At 35.6% G+C, this 13,468-nt stretch overlaps 1 pseudogene; it reads left to right on the plus strand.

The window, feature by feature from the left end:
* The first annotated feature begins 334 nt into the window (after nt 1-334).
* LOC110222042 (ubiquitin-like FUBI-ribosomal protein eS30 fusion protein pseudogene) lies at nt 335-10,332 on the plus strand (annotated as a pseudogene).
* The last annotated feature ends 3,136 nt before the right edge of the window (nt 10,333-13,468 follow it).

Consider the following 13,468-nt stretch of genomic DNA (forward strand, 5'->3'; position numbering starts at 1 on the left):
TGACTATCAAGTCTCACCAAGAGGGACCTATAGGCATTTAAAGGCAGGAGGCCATTTTAGACATGAGCTCATTCTGATCACTTTAGAAGGCAGAAAACTAAGACTGAGTATAGGTGTCCTGAGCCTTCAATGGAGGATTAATTTTAATGACTTTGAGGTTTAATGGTTACAGTTTATAATCCATAGAAGGGGCTGTCAGGGGTGAATGAAGATGAGATTCTTAAATGGGAATGGATTTACTAAATGGCCTGTGAGATAACTTTCTAAATCTTGAATTCCATGCAATTGGTGGAGTATAAACTCTTCCTGTATGCCAGAACATTGGATAGGGATGATGGGGTGGCTGAGAACTCTGAGCTGCATCAACACTATTGTAAGAGACGACATCAAACCATTCAGAGTTGACATGCAGCATCTCATTATAGGCCTTGCTACAATATCTCATATTATCTCAAAGAACCTTATCTTAATTGGTTTCATGCAGCCTCTAGACATTACTGGAAAACTAAGGGTTCCTGACTATCCACTGATTGCATTATTCAAAGGCAACACTGTCTTTTCTGTGTTTAAGGTATGAAACCAAGGATATTTTGAAAATTTCAATGAAAATGATTTTAGCATTTCCAACTTGTTTGAATCTATTTTTAGAAGTTCTGAAAGGTATCAGAATTTTTGATTAACTGCTTTGAATGTTAGGAATAAATTAATAGTCATTTGCTCTTGAAATGTATTATTCAATCAATCAGCAAGCATTCATTTCTTTAGCAACTACAATATACCAGGCACTGTTAGGTGCTGTGTATACAAATACAAAACCCCCAAAATGCGACTTCTTTCCTGTGGAGCTTATTATTTATTTTGGGAAACAATATGTAAGTTTATGATTACACAGATAATTAATATAAAATGAATGAAAGGCAGAAGGAGAGGGCACTAGTAATTAGGGAGCTCAGGAAAGGTTTTATGTAGATGATACTTGGGTAGTGTCATGAAGGAGATGAAGGATTGTATTAGGTGGAGTTGAAGAGGGAGTTAATTCCAGGAAAGAAGAATAGCCAGTGCAAAGAAAAGAAGATAGGAGATGAAATGTCATGTGTGACAAGCATAGAGAAAGCCAGTTTGGTTGGACAGTAGAGAGGGAATGGGATATACATACACACACACATCTACACACACACACACACACACATATATGTAGGTATGTATATGTATGTATGTATGTGTGTGTATATGTGTGTATATATGTATGTATGTATGTATTTATAGGTATATGTATGTGTGTATGTTATGTGTGTATGTGTATGTAAGGTAAGGTTGGGCCACATTGTCAAGAGTTTGAAAAGTCAAACAAAGAAGTTTTTATTTTATCTTAGAGTAAACAAGATGTCACTGGAGTTTATTGGTTGGTGACTTGGTCAGATATACGGTTAATGACTTTGACACATTTGTGAAGAATGGCTGAAGGGAAGAAAATTGAGGCAGAGAGTTTGGAAGCTGTTATAATAGTCAAGATGATGAATAAGCATTGTACATGCTGTCTCTCCCTTCAAAATATAACCCCAGGGGCTGATCACTTTTGTCTTTGTAATCTGAATCCTAGCACAGTGCCTGGTATATTATAGGTACTTATTAGTTCTTTTTTGATTAGGTATTATTTGATTGATTGAAATTGTTTACCCTGTGTATGGGTGGGGAGGGGAGAGAAAAAGTGTTGATTCTTGGTCTTATTCAAAGAAATGCTCTTATACTAATAGCAACCTATGTGCTCTTGATGGAAATCAAAGTTTTTACTAGATTAGTTTAGTTGTTTCCTCATGATTTGTCATAATAATTGAACAATTGAAACATATATAAACACCTCCTAATCTAATGGTGAGCTATTTTCTATATGAAATATTAACACATGTAATACCTATCTCACTTTGTAAAAGACATGAGGGGAAAAAAAGCTTTGGAAAGTATGGAAATGTAGATTATCATTTTAATAAATTCTATTATTTCATTTCATTTTATTTAAAAAGGTCTACTAAATCCCTATTCCAATTTATAATCATGGAGTAGACATGACCCTAGGTTAAATCATTAAATTCCAGCTTATGGTAAGAGACTGGAAGGAAAGTTCTGTGACACTGGGATATGGGCTGAACCTGAGCCCATATGATGGTAACACCAACTGTGGGACTTGGCAGTGGGGATAGCAGCAATAGCAGTTTCAGGAGCTCTCAGCCCCAAGATGGTAAGGGGATCAGGTGATTGATCAGAAAGAGATTACAGGGGACCCCCGTGCGGGCACTGAATACAGGACAGGGTGCTAGTTCGTAGCTCCACTGCCCATACCAATTTCCAAGTCAAAATACTAAGGTGAAGAGGAGAACTTTAAGTTGCAAGGGAGCAGGGACCCTTCCTGAGTAAGGATCAGAGCACAGTCCAGGAGAGCAGTGACCATACCTCTACCCAGATCATACCACCTTAGAAACACCAACAAACTTTCAAACACCCAGAAGTAACTTTGAAAACAGCACTATGAAAAAGCCTGAAGCACAGGACTACCCCCAAGAACAGAACCCGATTTTAACATAAAGTTCAGAGTCGATGCTAGAAAAATGAGCAAACAACTGCAACAAAAAGAATTTGACCCCCCAAAACTACTATGTTGATAAGGAAAATCAACAAACAAAACCAGAAAAAGATGATGATGGCAAAACAGCCTCAAAGGGGAAAAAAGTAAAGTGGACACAAGCCCAACAAGAATTCCTAAAATAGCTAATAAATCTAAAAAACCCTAAAATTTTAAAAACCAAACAATGTGAAAAATTGGGAAAAGAAATGAGAATGATGCAAGAAAATTTTGAAGAGAAAATTAACAATTTGATAAAGGAGACAAATATATTGAAGTAAAGAACATCTTAAAAAACAGAATTGGTAGGGGAATCTGGGTGATGCAGTGGATAGACCTCTGGCTTTGGAGTCAGGAGGACCTGAGTTCAAATCCAGCTTCAGATGCTTGACACTTACTAGCTGTGTGACCCTAGGCAAGTCACTTTACCCCTACTGCCTCACCAAAAAGCAAAAACAAAACAAAACAAAACAAAAAATAGAATTGGTTAATTGAAAAAGAGATATAAAAACTCATTGAAGATAATATTTCCTTAATAGTTAGAATTAAACAAGTGGAAGCTATTCACTCTATGAGACATCAAGAAACAGTAAAACAAAATAAAAAAATTAAAAATAGATGAAAATGTGAAATAGCTCATTGGAAAAACAACTGACCTGGAAAATAAAGAGATAATTTAAGAATTATTGGACTACCTGAAAGCCATGATCAAAGGAAGAACCTAGAAATCATATTTCAAGAAATTATAAGGAACAATTGACCTGATATCCTGGAAAGATAGATTAAAATAGAAGAATCCATTGTTCACTTCCTGAAAGAAATCTCCAAATGAAAGCTCCAGGAATATTGTAGCCAAAATTCCAGAGCTCACAGATCAAAGAAAAAACACTTCAAGCAGCCAGAAAGAAACCATTCAAATAACATGGAGTCATAGTCAGGATCACAAAAGATTTAGAGTTAGTACTTCATTTTAATTTATCCATTTATTCATTTACTTGCTTATTTATTTATTTAGCTATCTATTTGTTTGTTTGTTTATTTATTTATGCAATTGGGATTAAGTGACTTGCCTAGGCTCACACAGGTTAAGTAAGTGTCAAGTGTTTGATCTGAGGCCAGATTTGAACTCAGGTCCTCCTGACTTCAGGGCCAGTGCTCTAAAATAGTTAATAAATCTCAAAACCCTAAAATTTTAAAAATCAAACAATGTGAAAAATCTACTCACTGCACCACCTAGCTGCCCGTTAGAGCTAACACTTTAAATGAGTGGAAAGCTTGGAATATGATATCTTGGAAGGCAAAGGAGCTTGTATTACAACCAAGAATCACCTACCCAGCAAAATGAATATAATCCTTCAAGAGAAAATGGATATTTTGTGAAATAGATGACTTTCAAGTATTCCTGATGAAAAGACTATAGCTGAATAGAATTTGACTTCCAAATGCAAGTCTCAAGAGAAGCATAAAAAGATAAACATGAAAGAGAAATCATAAGGAACTCAACAAGTCCATACTGTTTACATTCCTATATGGGAGGATGATACAAATAACTCCTAAGAATTTTATCATTAGGGTAGTCAGAAAGACTCTAAATAGAGGGCATGGGAGTGAATTGATTATGTTGGAATGATCTTGGGAGAAGGAAAAGGGATATGAAGAATGGGTTAAATTATCTTACATAGGAGTGGCATGCAAAGAAGAACTTTTACAATGGAGGGGTAAATGGCAGGGAGGGAACACCAATGTGTGAACCTCACTCTCATCTGAATTGGTTCAAAAAGTGAAGAATATATATATATATATATATACCTTTAGTTAGGCAGAGAAAACTATCTTATCCAACAGGGTAGTAGGAAGGGAAAAGGGTTATAAAAGAGAGGGAAGATTAACAGAGGCAGTGGTCAGAAGCAAAATAGACTTTTGAAGAAGGACAGGGTAAAAAGAGGGATAGAAGGCTAAGCAGAAGAAATGTGCAATTAATCATAATAGCTATGAATGTGAATGGGATGAGTTCACCTGTAAAATGGAAGTGGATAACAAAATGGATTAGAAACTAGAATACAACAACATATTGATTTGCAAGAAACACACTTGAAACAGAGAGTCACACACAGAGTTAAAATAACAGGCTGGAGCAGAATATATTATGCCTCAGCTGAAGCAAAAAAAAAAAGACAGAGTTAGCAATTATGATCTTAGACAAAGGAAAAACAAAAAAAAAACAAATTAAAAGAGATAACCAAGGAAGTTATATCATGCTAAAGGGTACCATAAACAATTAAGTAATATCAATACTAAGCATATACAGTATACATCAAATGACATAGCATCCAATTTCTTAAAGGAAAAATTAAATGAGTTACAGGAAGAAATAGACAGTAAAACTATAATAGTGAGGGAACTTCAACTTTCCTCTCTTAGAGCTGGATAAATCTGACTATAAACTAAATAAGAAAAAAGTTAAGGAGATAAAAAGAATTTTACAAAAGTTAGATATGATAGACCTCTGGGAAAATTGAATGGAAATAGAAAGGAGTACATCTTTTTCTCAGCTGTACATAGTATCTTCAGAAAAATTGACCATGTACTGGGGCATAAAAATAGTATAACCAAATGTAAAAAAGGAAAAAAAAACATTAAAAGCACCCCTTCAGACCAGAATGCAATAAAATTACATTGAATAAAGGGCTATGGAAGCACAGATAAAAAATTAATTTGAAACTAAATAACTTAATATTAAAGAATGAGTGGGTCAAAGAACAAATCATAGAAACATCAATAATTTCATTAAAGAGAATGACAACAATAAGAAAACATTCCAAAATTTGTAGGATGTAGCCAAAGCAATACTTGTGGGAAATTTTGTATCTCTAAATATAGAGAAAGAGCAGACAAATGAATTGGACATACAACTAAAAAAACCTCTAAAAATTAACAAATTAAAAATCCCTAATTAAACAACAATAATGGAAATCCTGAAAACTAAATGATTAATACAACTGAAAGTAAAAAGAAAAAAAGTGAATTAATAAATCAATCTAGAAGCTGGTTTTGTAAAACAAACAAGTATATTTTAATATGTTTAACTAAAAAAAAAGTAAGAAGAAAAACAAACAGTACCAAAAATGAAAAGGGTAACTGTGCTATCAATGAGAATAAATTAAAACAATTATTAGGAGTTATTTTGCCCAATTATATGCAAGTAAAACTGACAATCTAAGTGAAATGGATAAATACTTACAAAAATATAAATTATTGGGGGGGCAGAGCCAAGATGGCAGAGTAAAAGCAATGACTTGCTTGAGCTGTCCCCAAAACCCCTCCAAATACTTGTAAAAATGGCTCTAAACAAATTCTAGAACAGCGAACCCACAAAAAGACAGAGTGAAACAAATTCCCATCTCAAGACAACCTGGATGGTTGATTGGAAAATTCTGTTACACTAGGTTAGGAGAGGGTGCAGTTCAGCATGGGCACACAGGGAAAGACCAGGCCCCATCAAACCTGGAGCAGGCCTCAGAGGACCAAATCACAGGGAGCTGTGGCAGTTTCCAGACTTCTCAACCCACAAACACTAAAAACAACTTAGAATGCCAGTAGGAAAGGTCTGTCTGACCACTGCGAGAGAGGAACTCGGTCAGGCCCCAGTACCAGTGCTGCCCCTGGGCGATGGCTGCTTCCAGAGCTCTAGGCCCACAGAGGGAGTGGGGATCAAGTGGCTGATCAGAAGGAGATTGCAGGGATTTCTTTGCTGGTGCTGAGGCAGGATTCTTTTGTTTTGCTGTGCTTGGATCTGGGTTGCAGTTCTGGTGGCAATCCTGGGGTGAGGAGGAGCACTAGTGTGGTGGAACTTGTAGTGGTGGTGAAGATAGAATCCTCCTCACAGTTCCAAGGCTGAAAAGGGCACTTGTGGTCACTCATATACCAGAACACAGGCCAGGAAAGGAGTAAACATTTCACCCTTGACTGTACCACCTTGAAAGAATGGAAAATTTACAGATCCCTAGAAGTATCTCTGAAAACAGCTGCACAAAACCCCCAAGCTTGGGACAGTACATTCTCCACACCTGAAGCAGATCTCTACATTAACAAAGAGCTTAAAACTCAAGTAATTGCCTGGAAACATGAGCAAACAGCATAAAAAAAGTCAGACCATAGACTCTTTCTTTGGTGACAAAGAAGATCAAAACATACAATGAGAAGAAAACAACAAAGTCAAAGCCCCTACATCCAAAGCCCCTAAGAAAAATATGAATCATTTGCAGGCCATGGAAGAGCTCAGAAAGGATTTTGAGAAGCAAGTAAGAGAAGTAGAGGAAAAACTGGGAAGAGAAATGAGAGTGATGCAAGAAAATCATGAAAACAAGTCAACAGCTTGCTAAAGGAGACCCCAAAAAATACTGAAAAAAAATAGCCTAACCCAAATGGCAAAAGAGGTCCAAAAGGCTAATGAGCAGAATTGGCCAAATGGAAAAGGAAGTCCAAAAGCTCACTGAAGAAAATACTTCCTTAAAAAGTAAAAGGGAGTAAATGGAAGCTAGTGACTTTATGAGAAATCAAGAACCTAAAATAAATCCAAAAGAATGAAAAAATAGAAGACAATATGAAATACCTCATTGGAAAAACAACTGACCTGGAAAATAGATCCAGGAGAGATAATTGAAAAATTATTGGACTATCTGAAAGCCATGATCAAAAAAAGAGCCTAGACATCATTTTTCAAGAAATTATCAAGGAAAACTGCCCTGATATTCTCAAACCAGAGGGTAAAATAGAAATGGAAAAAAATCCACTGATCACCTCCTGAAAGAGCTCCCCAACAGAAAACTCATACGAATATTATAGCCAAATTCCAGAGTTCCCAGGTCAAGGAGAAAATATTTCAAGCAGCCAGAAAGAAACAATTCAAGTATTGTGGAAACACAATCAGGAAAACACAAGATTTAGCAGCTTCTACATTAAAGGACTGCAGAGCTTGAAATATGATATTCTGGAGGTCAAAGGAGATAGGATTACAACCAAGAATCACCTACCCAGAAAACTGAGTATAATCCTTTAGGAGAAAAAAATGGAAATTCAATTAAATAGGGGACTTTCAAGCATTCTTAATGAAAAGACCAGAGCTGAATAGAAAATTTGACTTTCAAATACAAGACTCAAGAGAAGCATGAAGAGGTAAACAGGAAAGAGAAATCATAGGGTACAAAGTTGAACTGTTCACATTCCTCCATGGAAAGATGATATTTGTAACTCATGAGACCTTTGTCAGTATTAGGGCAGTTGGAAAAAAAATTAAATGTATAGAGAAATTGATAGAGGGCACAGGGTGAGTTGAAGATGAATGGGTGATATCTGGAGAATAAAATTAAAGGGTGAGAGAGGATTATACTGGGAGAAAGAGAAAGGCAGAAGTAGAATGGGGTAAATTATCCCACATAAAACAGACAAGAAAAGGCTTTTACAGTGGAGGGGAAATGGGGGAAGGTGAGAGGGAATGAGTGCATCTTATTCTCATTGGATTTGGCTTAAGGAATAACACATTCAGTTGTGTATGGAAATCTATCTTACCCTACAGGAAAATAGGGAGCAAGGGGATAAGAGAGCAGGGGGTGGGGATAATAGAAAGGAGGGAAGATACTTCAGAGTAGGGATGGGATTAAAAGAGAATAGAATAAATGGGGGATAATCAGAAGGAAACATTCTGAGGAGGGGTAGGGTTAAAAGAGAGAACAGAATAAATGGGGAGTGGGGGTGGGATAGCTACTATGTTTTACATGACTAAACATGTATAACCTGTATCGAGTTGATTGCCTTCTCAATGAGGGTGGGTGGGGAGAGAGAAAGAGAGAAAATTGGCACTCAAAGTTTTAAAAACAAATGTTAAAAATTGTTTTCACATGCGACTGGGAAATAAGACACACAAGCAACGGGGTATAGAAATCTATCCTGCCCTGCAGGAAAATAGAAGGGGAAGGGGATAAGAGAAAGAGGGGTGACAGAAGGGAGGGCAGATTAGAGGAAGGGGTATTCAGAATGCACATGTCTTGGGGTGGGGGAGGGGGAAGATGTGGAGAAAATTTGGAACTCAAAATCTTGTGGAAGTGACCCGTTGAAAACTAAAAATAAATAAATTAATAAATGTTTAATATAAAAATGTATATAAATTATCCAGATTAACATAAGAAGAAATAGAATACAAAAATAACAACATCTTAGAAAAAGGAATTTAATGAGCCAAAAATGGATTTATGGATGAATTCTGTAAAAACCAAATGGTTTTATAAATGAATTCTACCAAACATTTAAGGAACAATTAATGCTAATACTATCTAAGCCATGTGACAAATAGGTAAAGAAGGAGTCCTATTAAATAACTTTTATGTCATAAATATGGTTTTTATACCTGAACCAAAAAGAGTAAAGATGGAGAAAGAAAACTAAGGGCTAATTTTCTTAATGGACACGGAAGGAAAAAAAATAAGTAAAATACTAGCAAGGAAATACAGTACTATATCAAAATGATCATTTCACTATGACCAGGCAAGATTTATGCCAGAAATGCAGGTCTGGTTCAATGTTAGGAAAACTATAAGCAAAATTGACCACATCAATAACAAAAACAACAAAAAACATATGATTATCTCAATAGGTACAGAAAAAGCTTTTGTGAAAATACAACACTCATTACTATTAAAAAATACTAGAAAGCACAGGAATAAATGGAACCTTTCTTAAAATTATCAGTACTATCTGTCTAAAATCATGAGCAATTATTATCTATAATAGCAATAAACTAGAAGCCTTCCTAATAAAATCAGGGGTGAAACAAGGATGTCCATTATCACTATTATTCAATATTGTACTAGAAATGGTAGCTGTGGCAATAAGTCAAGGAAAAGATATATTATATATATATATATATATATACATATATATATATATTATATATATATACATATATATATACATATATATGTATATATGTATGTGTGTGTGTGTATACATATATATATATATATATATATATATGTATATGGAGAGAAAGAGATTTCATTAGAATGAAATCAAGAAATGGAGAAGAAAAATTTTACATTCTATAAATACAAGGAGCTGAGCCAAATTTGTAAAAATAAGAGCCATTCCTGAAGTGATAAATGTTCTAGTGATATGAACAAGTAGTTTTCAGAAAAAGAAATCAAAGCTATCAATAGTCACATAAAAAAAATGTTCTATAGCTTTCTAGTCTCCATCTTCGCCATGGCGGAAGCAGAACTAGCATGGCCAAGTTGCCACTCTGCAGTTGTTTGTGTGCATGAAGACTCTGCACACCCTTGACCTGACCAGGCAGGAGATCATTTCCCAGATCAAGGCATATGTGGCATCCCTGGAGGGCATTGCTCCTGAGGACCAGCTCCTGCTTCTAGGTGGCTCCTTGCTCTAGGATGAAGCCATCTTGGGGCAGTGTGAAGTGGAGCCTCTGTGACTCCAGAAGTGGCTGCTCAAATGCTTGGAGGTAAAATCCATGACTCTTTGGCCCAAGCTGGAAAAGTGAGGGGTCAGACTCCTAAGGTGGCCAAGCAGGAGATGAGGAAGAAGACTCGGTGTGCTAAGAGGAGGATGAAGTACAACTGATGCTTTGTCAACATAGTGCCTACCTTTGGCAAGAAGAAGGGTCCCAATGCCAACTCCTAATACCCTGGTACTTTCTGTCTGTCCCCAATAAAGCCACTAAGTCTCTTAAAAATGCCCTATATTAGTCATAATTAGAGAAATTCAAATTAAAATAATTCTTCACAATTATCAATTTGGCTAATATTGTATAAAAGAGAATTTATGAATTCTAGAGGAGATGTGGAAAAATAGGGACACTGATCTTCTGTTGGTGAAGAGGGAAAGGGAGAGGAATTTGGTCAAGCTATTCTGGAAAACAATTCAAAACTATGCCCAAAGGGTATAAAACTTGGCATACCCTTTGACCTAGCAATGCCACTTCTAGGTCTGTATCACAAAGTGATCAAAGAAAAAGGAAAGCATTTCTATATGTACAAAATCATTTATAGCAACTCTTTTTGTGGTGACAAAGAATTGGGAATTTGAGGGGATGCCCATTAATTGGAGAATGGCTGAACAAGTTGTGGTATGTGATTGTGATGTAAAAGTTTTGAGGGGATGGGTTAAATGAAAACCTACGGAAACATTGCAACTGATGCGAAGTGAAGTGAGCAGAACCAAGAGCACTTTTTCCATAGTAATAGCAACATTGTAATGGTAAGCAACTGTGAAATACATAACTATTCTATTCAAGACAACTATCCTAGACAATTTCAAAGTTCCTGTGATGAAAAATGCTATTCACTTCCAGAGAGGTGTAGAGAAAGAGAGAGAGAAAAAGAGAAAGAGAGAGAGAGAAAGAGAGAAGAGAGAGAGAGAGAGAGAGAGAGAGAGAGAGAGAGAGAGAGATCTAATAAATTCTGAGTGTACATTGCTGCATATTTTTTAACTTTATTTTTCCTGCTTTTTTGCAACATGGTAAATAGGGAAATAATTTTTCATGACTTCTCATGTATAATTGCTATCAATGGGTGATGAAGCACATGACAGAGGTAAAGAATCTCCTCAAAATTTTAAACTCAAAATTTTAAAAAAGGACAGTAAAATAAGTTTTAAAATAATATTTAAAAAGATCAACACGTTTAAAAAAATCAGTGAATATCTTATTTAGTAGTGAGAGTACCCATAAAGAAAAAACCATGGGGGTGGGGAACCTGTGGCCTGGAGGCTACATGTGGCTCTGTAGGTCTTCAAGTGCGACCCTTTGAATGAATCTAAACTTCACAGAATAAACACCTATAATAAAAGGATTTGTTCGGTAAAACTTAGATCCAGTCAAAAGGCCACCCAAGAACTTAAAATGCCACATGTGATCTGGAGGCCACAGGTTCCCTACCCCTGCTAGGCATAACCCCTTGATATAAGAAATTACTTAATAAAGGTCCTAATTCTTCTCCCCTATTTAAAAAAAACATAGCTATGACCATGATTAATTAATCATGACTAACCAGGGTTCAATTAAGTTTGGGCATATAAAAAAACAAACAAACTAGAACACCAGATGATTCCTTGAGAGAGAAAGAAAAAATCATTCACCTTGATGAGGATGAAACTTTCAAAATTTCTGGATCTAAAAACAAACTACTATACAGGGCACTTACAACTACCAGTGTGTTCAACACAACCACACCCAGATATACCACATATAACCATGTCCTCAAATGAGGTTCCACAGTGCATATATAAAAACTCATGTATGTATATATTTCCATATATACACACACGTGTAAATATTCTTATGCATATATGATAATGCTATACAGATATACATATGTGAAGGCAGAAAATATATGTGCTTGTTAAGCAGTAAACATATGCTTTTTAACATTTTTTTTTAAGATGGAGCATCATTTGGGAGGGAACTGTTTTTACTATTCCATCACCATCATAGCTTGTCATTATATAGTATAATCCACAGATTGTAAAGAAAAATCTGACACAGCATATTTTATATAACATATTTACATAAATAAGATAATATAATAGATTTCATATTTGCTACAAATAAAACCAGCTAGTTACTTTCTGTGTCTTGAGTTTGTACCATAAAGGCTGTCCTTAATTTGGAATGAGTTTAGTTTTGAGGGAAGTTAATTTTTTCCCTTAATTGTTTTAAAATGTTTTCAACATTTTCTTGACATATTTTCTTTATTTGGAGATATTTAAAAATAGATTTGACATTTACTGCATGAATTTTCCCACATTTCTAATCTGAACATTTGTTTCATCAGTTTAGCTAATTGGAAGGTTATATCTATTTGTTTGAAGGTTGATGCTCTCCTTAACTTTCCTGGATTTTTTAAGTATTAAATTACCCCCAAAGATAGCCTGGTAAAATTGGAATATTGAGAACCAAAGTTGAGTAAGTAAGCACAAGTCTGAGAAAAATGTTCTACTAGGCTTCAGCATCTAGGCCATAGTTTGTAGGACCTAAGGATGGAAGGGACATTAAGGAGCATCTAGCCCAACTCCTACCATTTACAAATAAACAAACTGTGTCCCAGAGAGGTGGGACTTATCTAAGGTCACACACACACACACACACACACACACACACACACACACACACAAATTTGAGATAACTTAATGTCAAATTCTGAAAATAATTAAGGCTCAGTAACATTGAGAACATCAACAAAACCCTAAGCCCCATTATTCTCTGAGTACATTCATCAGGCTTCAATAATAATGGGTAATGTTGTTGGCAAATGAGATACATCATTTTCAAAAATGCTTTGTAGTAAAGGTTTCACCCAATATGGCAATGATTAAGGGAAAAAATAATGGGAAATGCAACAGAAATTTAAAAAAAAATCTTTGTAAAGTCAGAGAGTGAATGCTGTATGCATGCACTCATCCAGTTCATGGGTAAATTAAGATGAAAGAAAGGCAAGGACAGGAAAAACAGATATATTTTAAGTGATTGAGTCATTTTTCCTTGATTTGGAAATCTGGTCACCATCTCTGTCATGAAAATCAAGGAGGCTGACTTGTCATAACTGATACATTTTACAAGGTAGTCAGTCACCTTTTGAAAGTCTCTGCTGTTAGGAGAAACCAAACTTCTCATCTTCATTCACAAACCCTTCCTTTCTTCAATTTCCCCTTTGTTGTAAATGGTACCTCCATTCTACTTTTACAAAGACTGGAGGACTGAGGTTTATTTTTGACTCTTCCCTTTCTTTCAAACTCCCATATCTCTTAATACTTGGTGGAATTTCTTCCTGTGAAATCTCTCAC

The sequence above is a fragment of the Phascolarctos cinereus genome, unplaced genomic scaffold (assembly GCF_003287225.1).
Source record: "Phascolarctos cinereus isolate Bilbo 61053 unplaced genomic scaffold, phaCin_HiC Scaffold_4;HRSCAF=312, whole genome shotgun sequence".
Lineage (NCBI taxonomy): Eukaryota > Metazoa > Chordata > Mammalia > Diprotodontia > Phascolarctidae > Phascolarctos > Phascolarctos cinereus.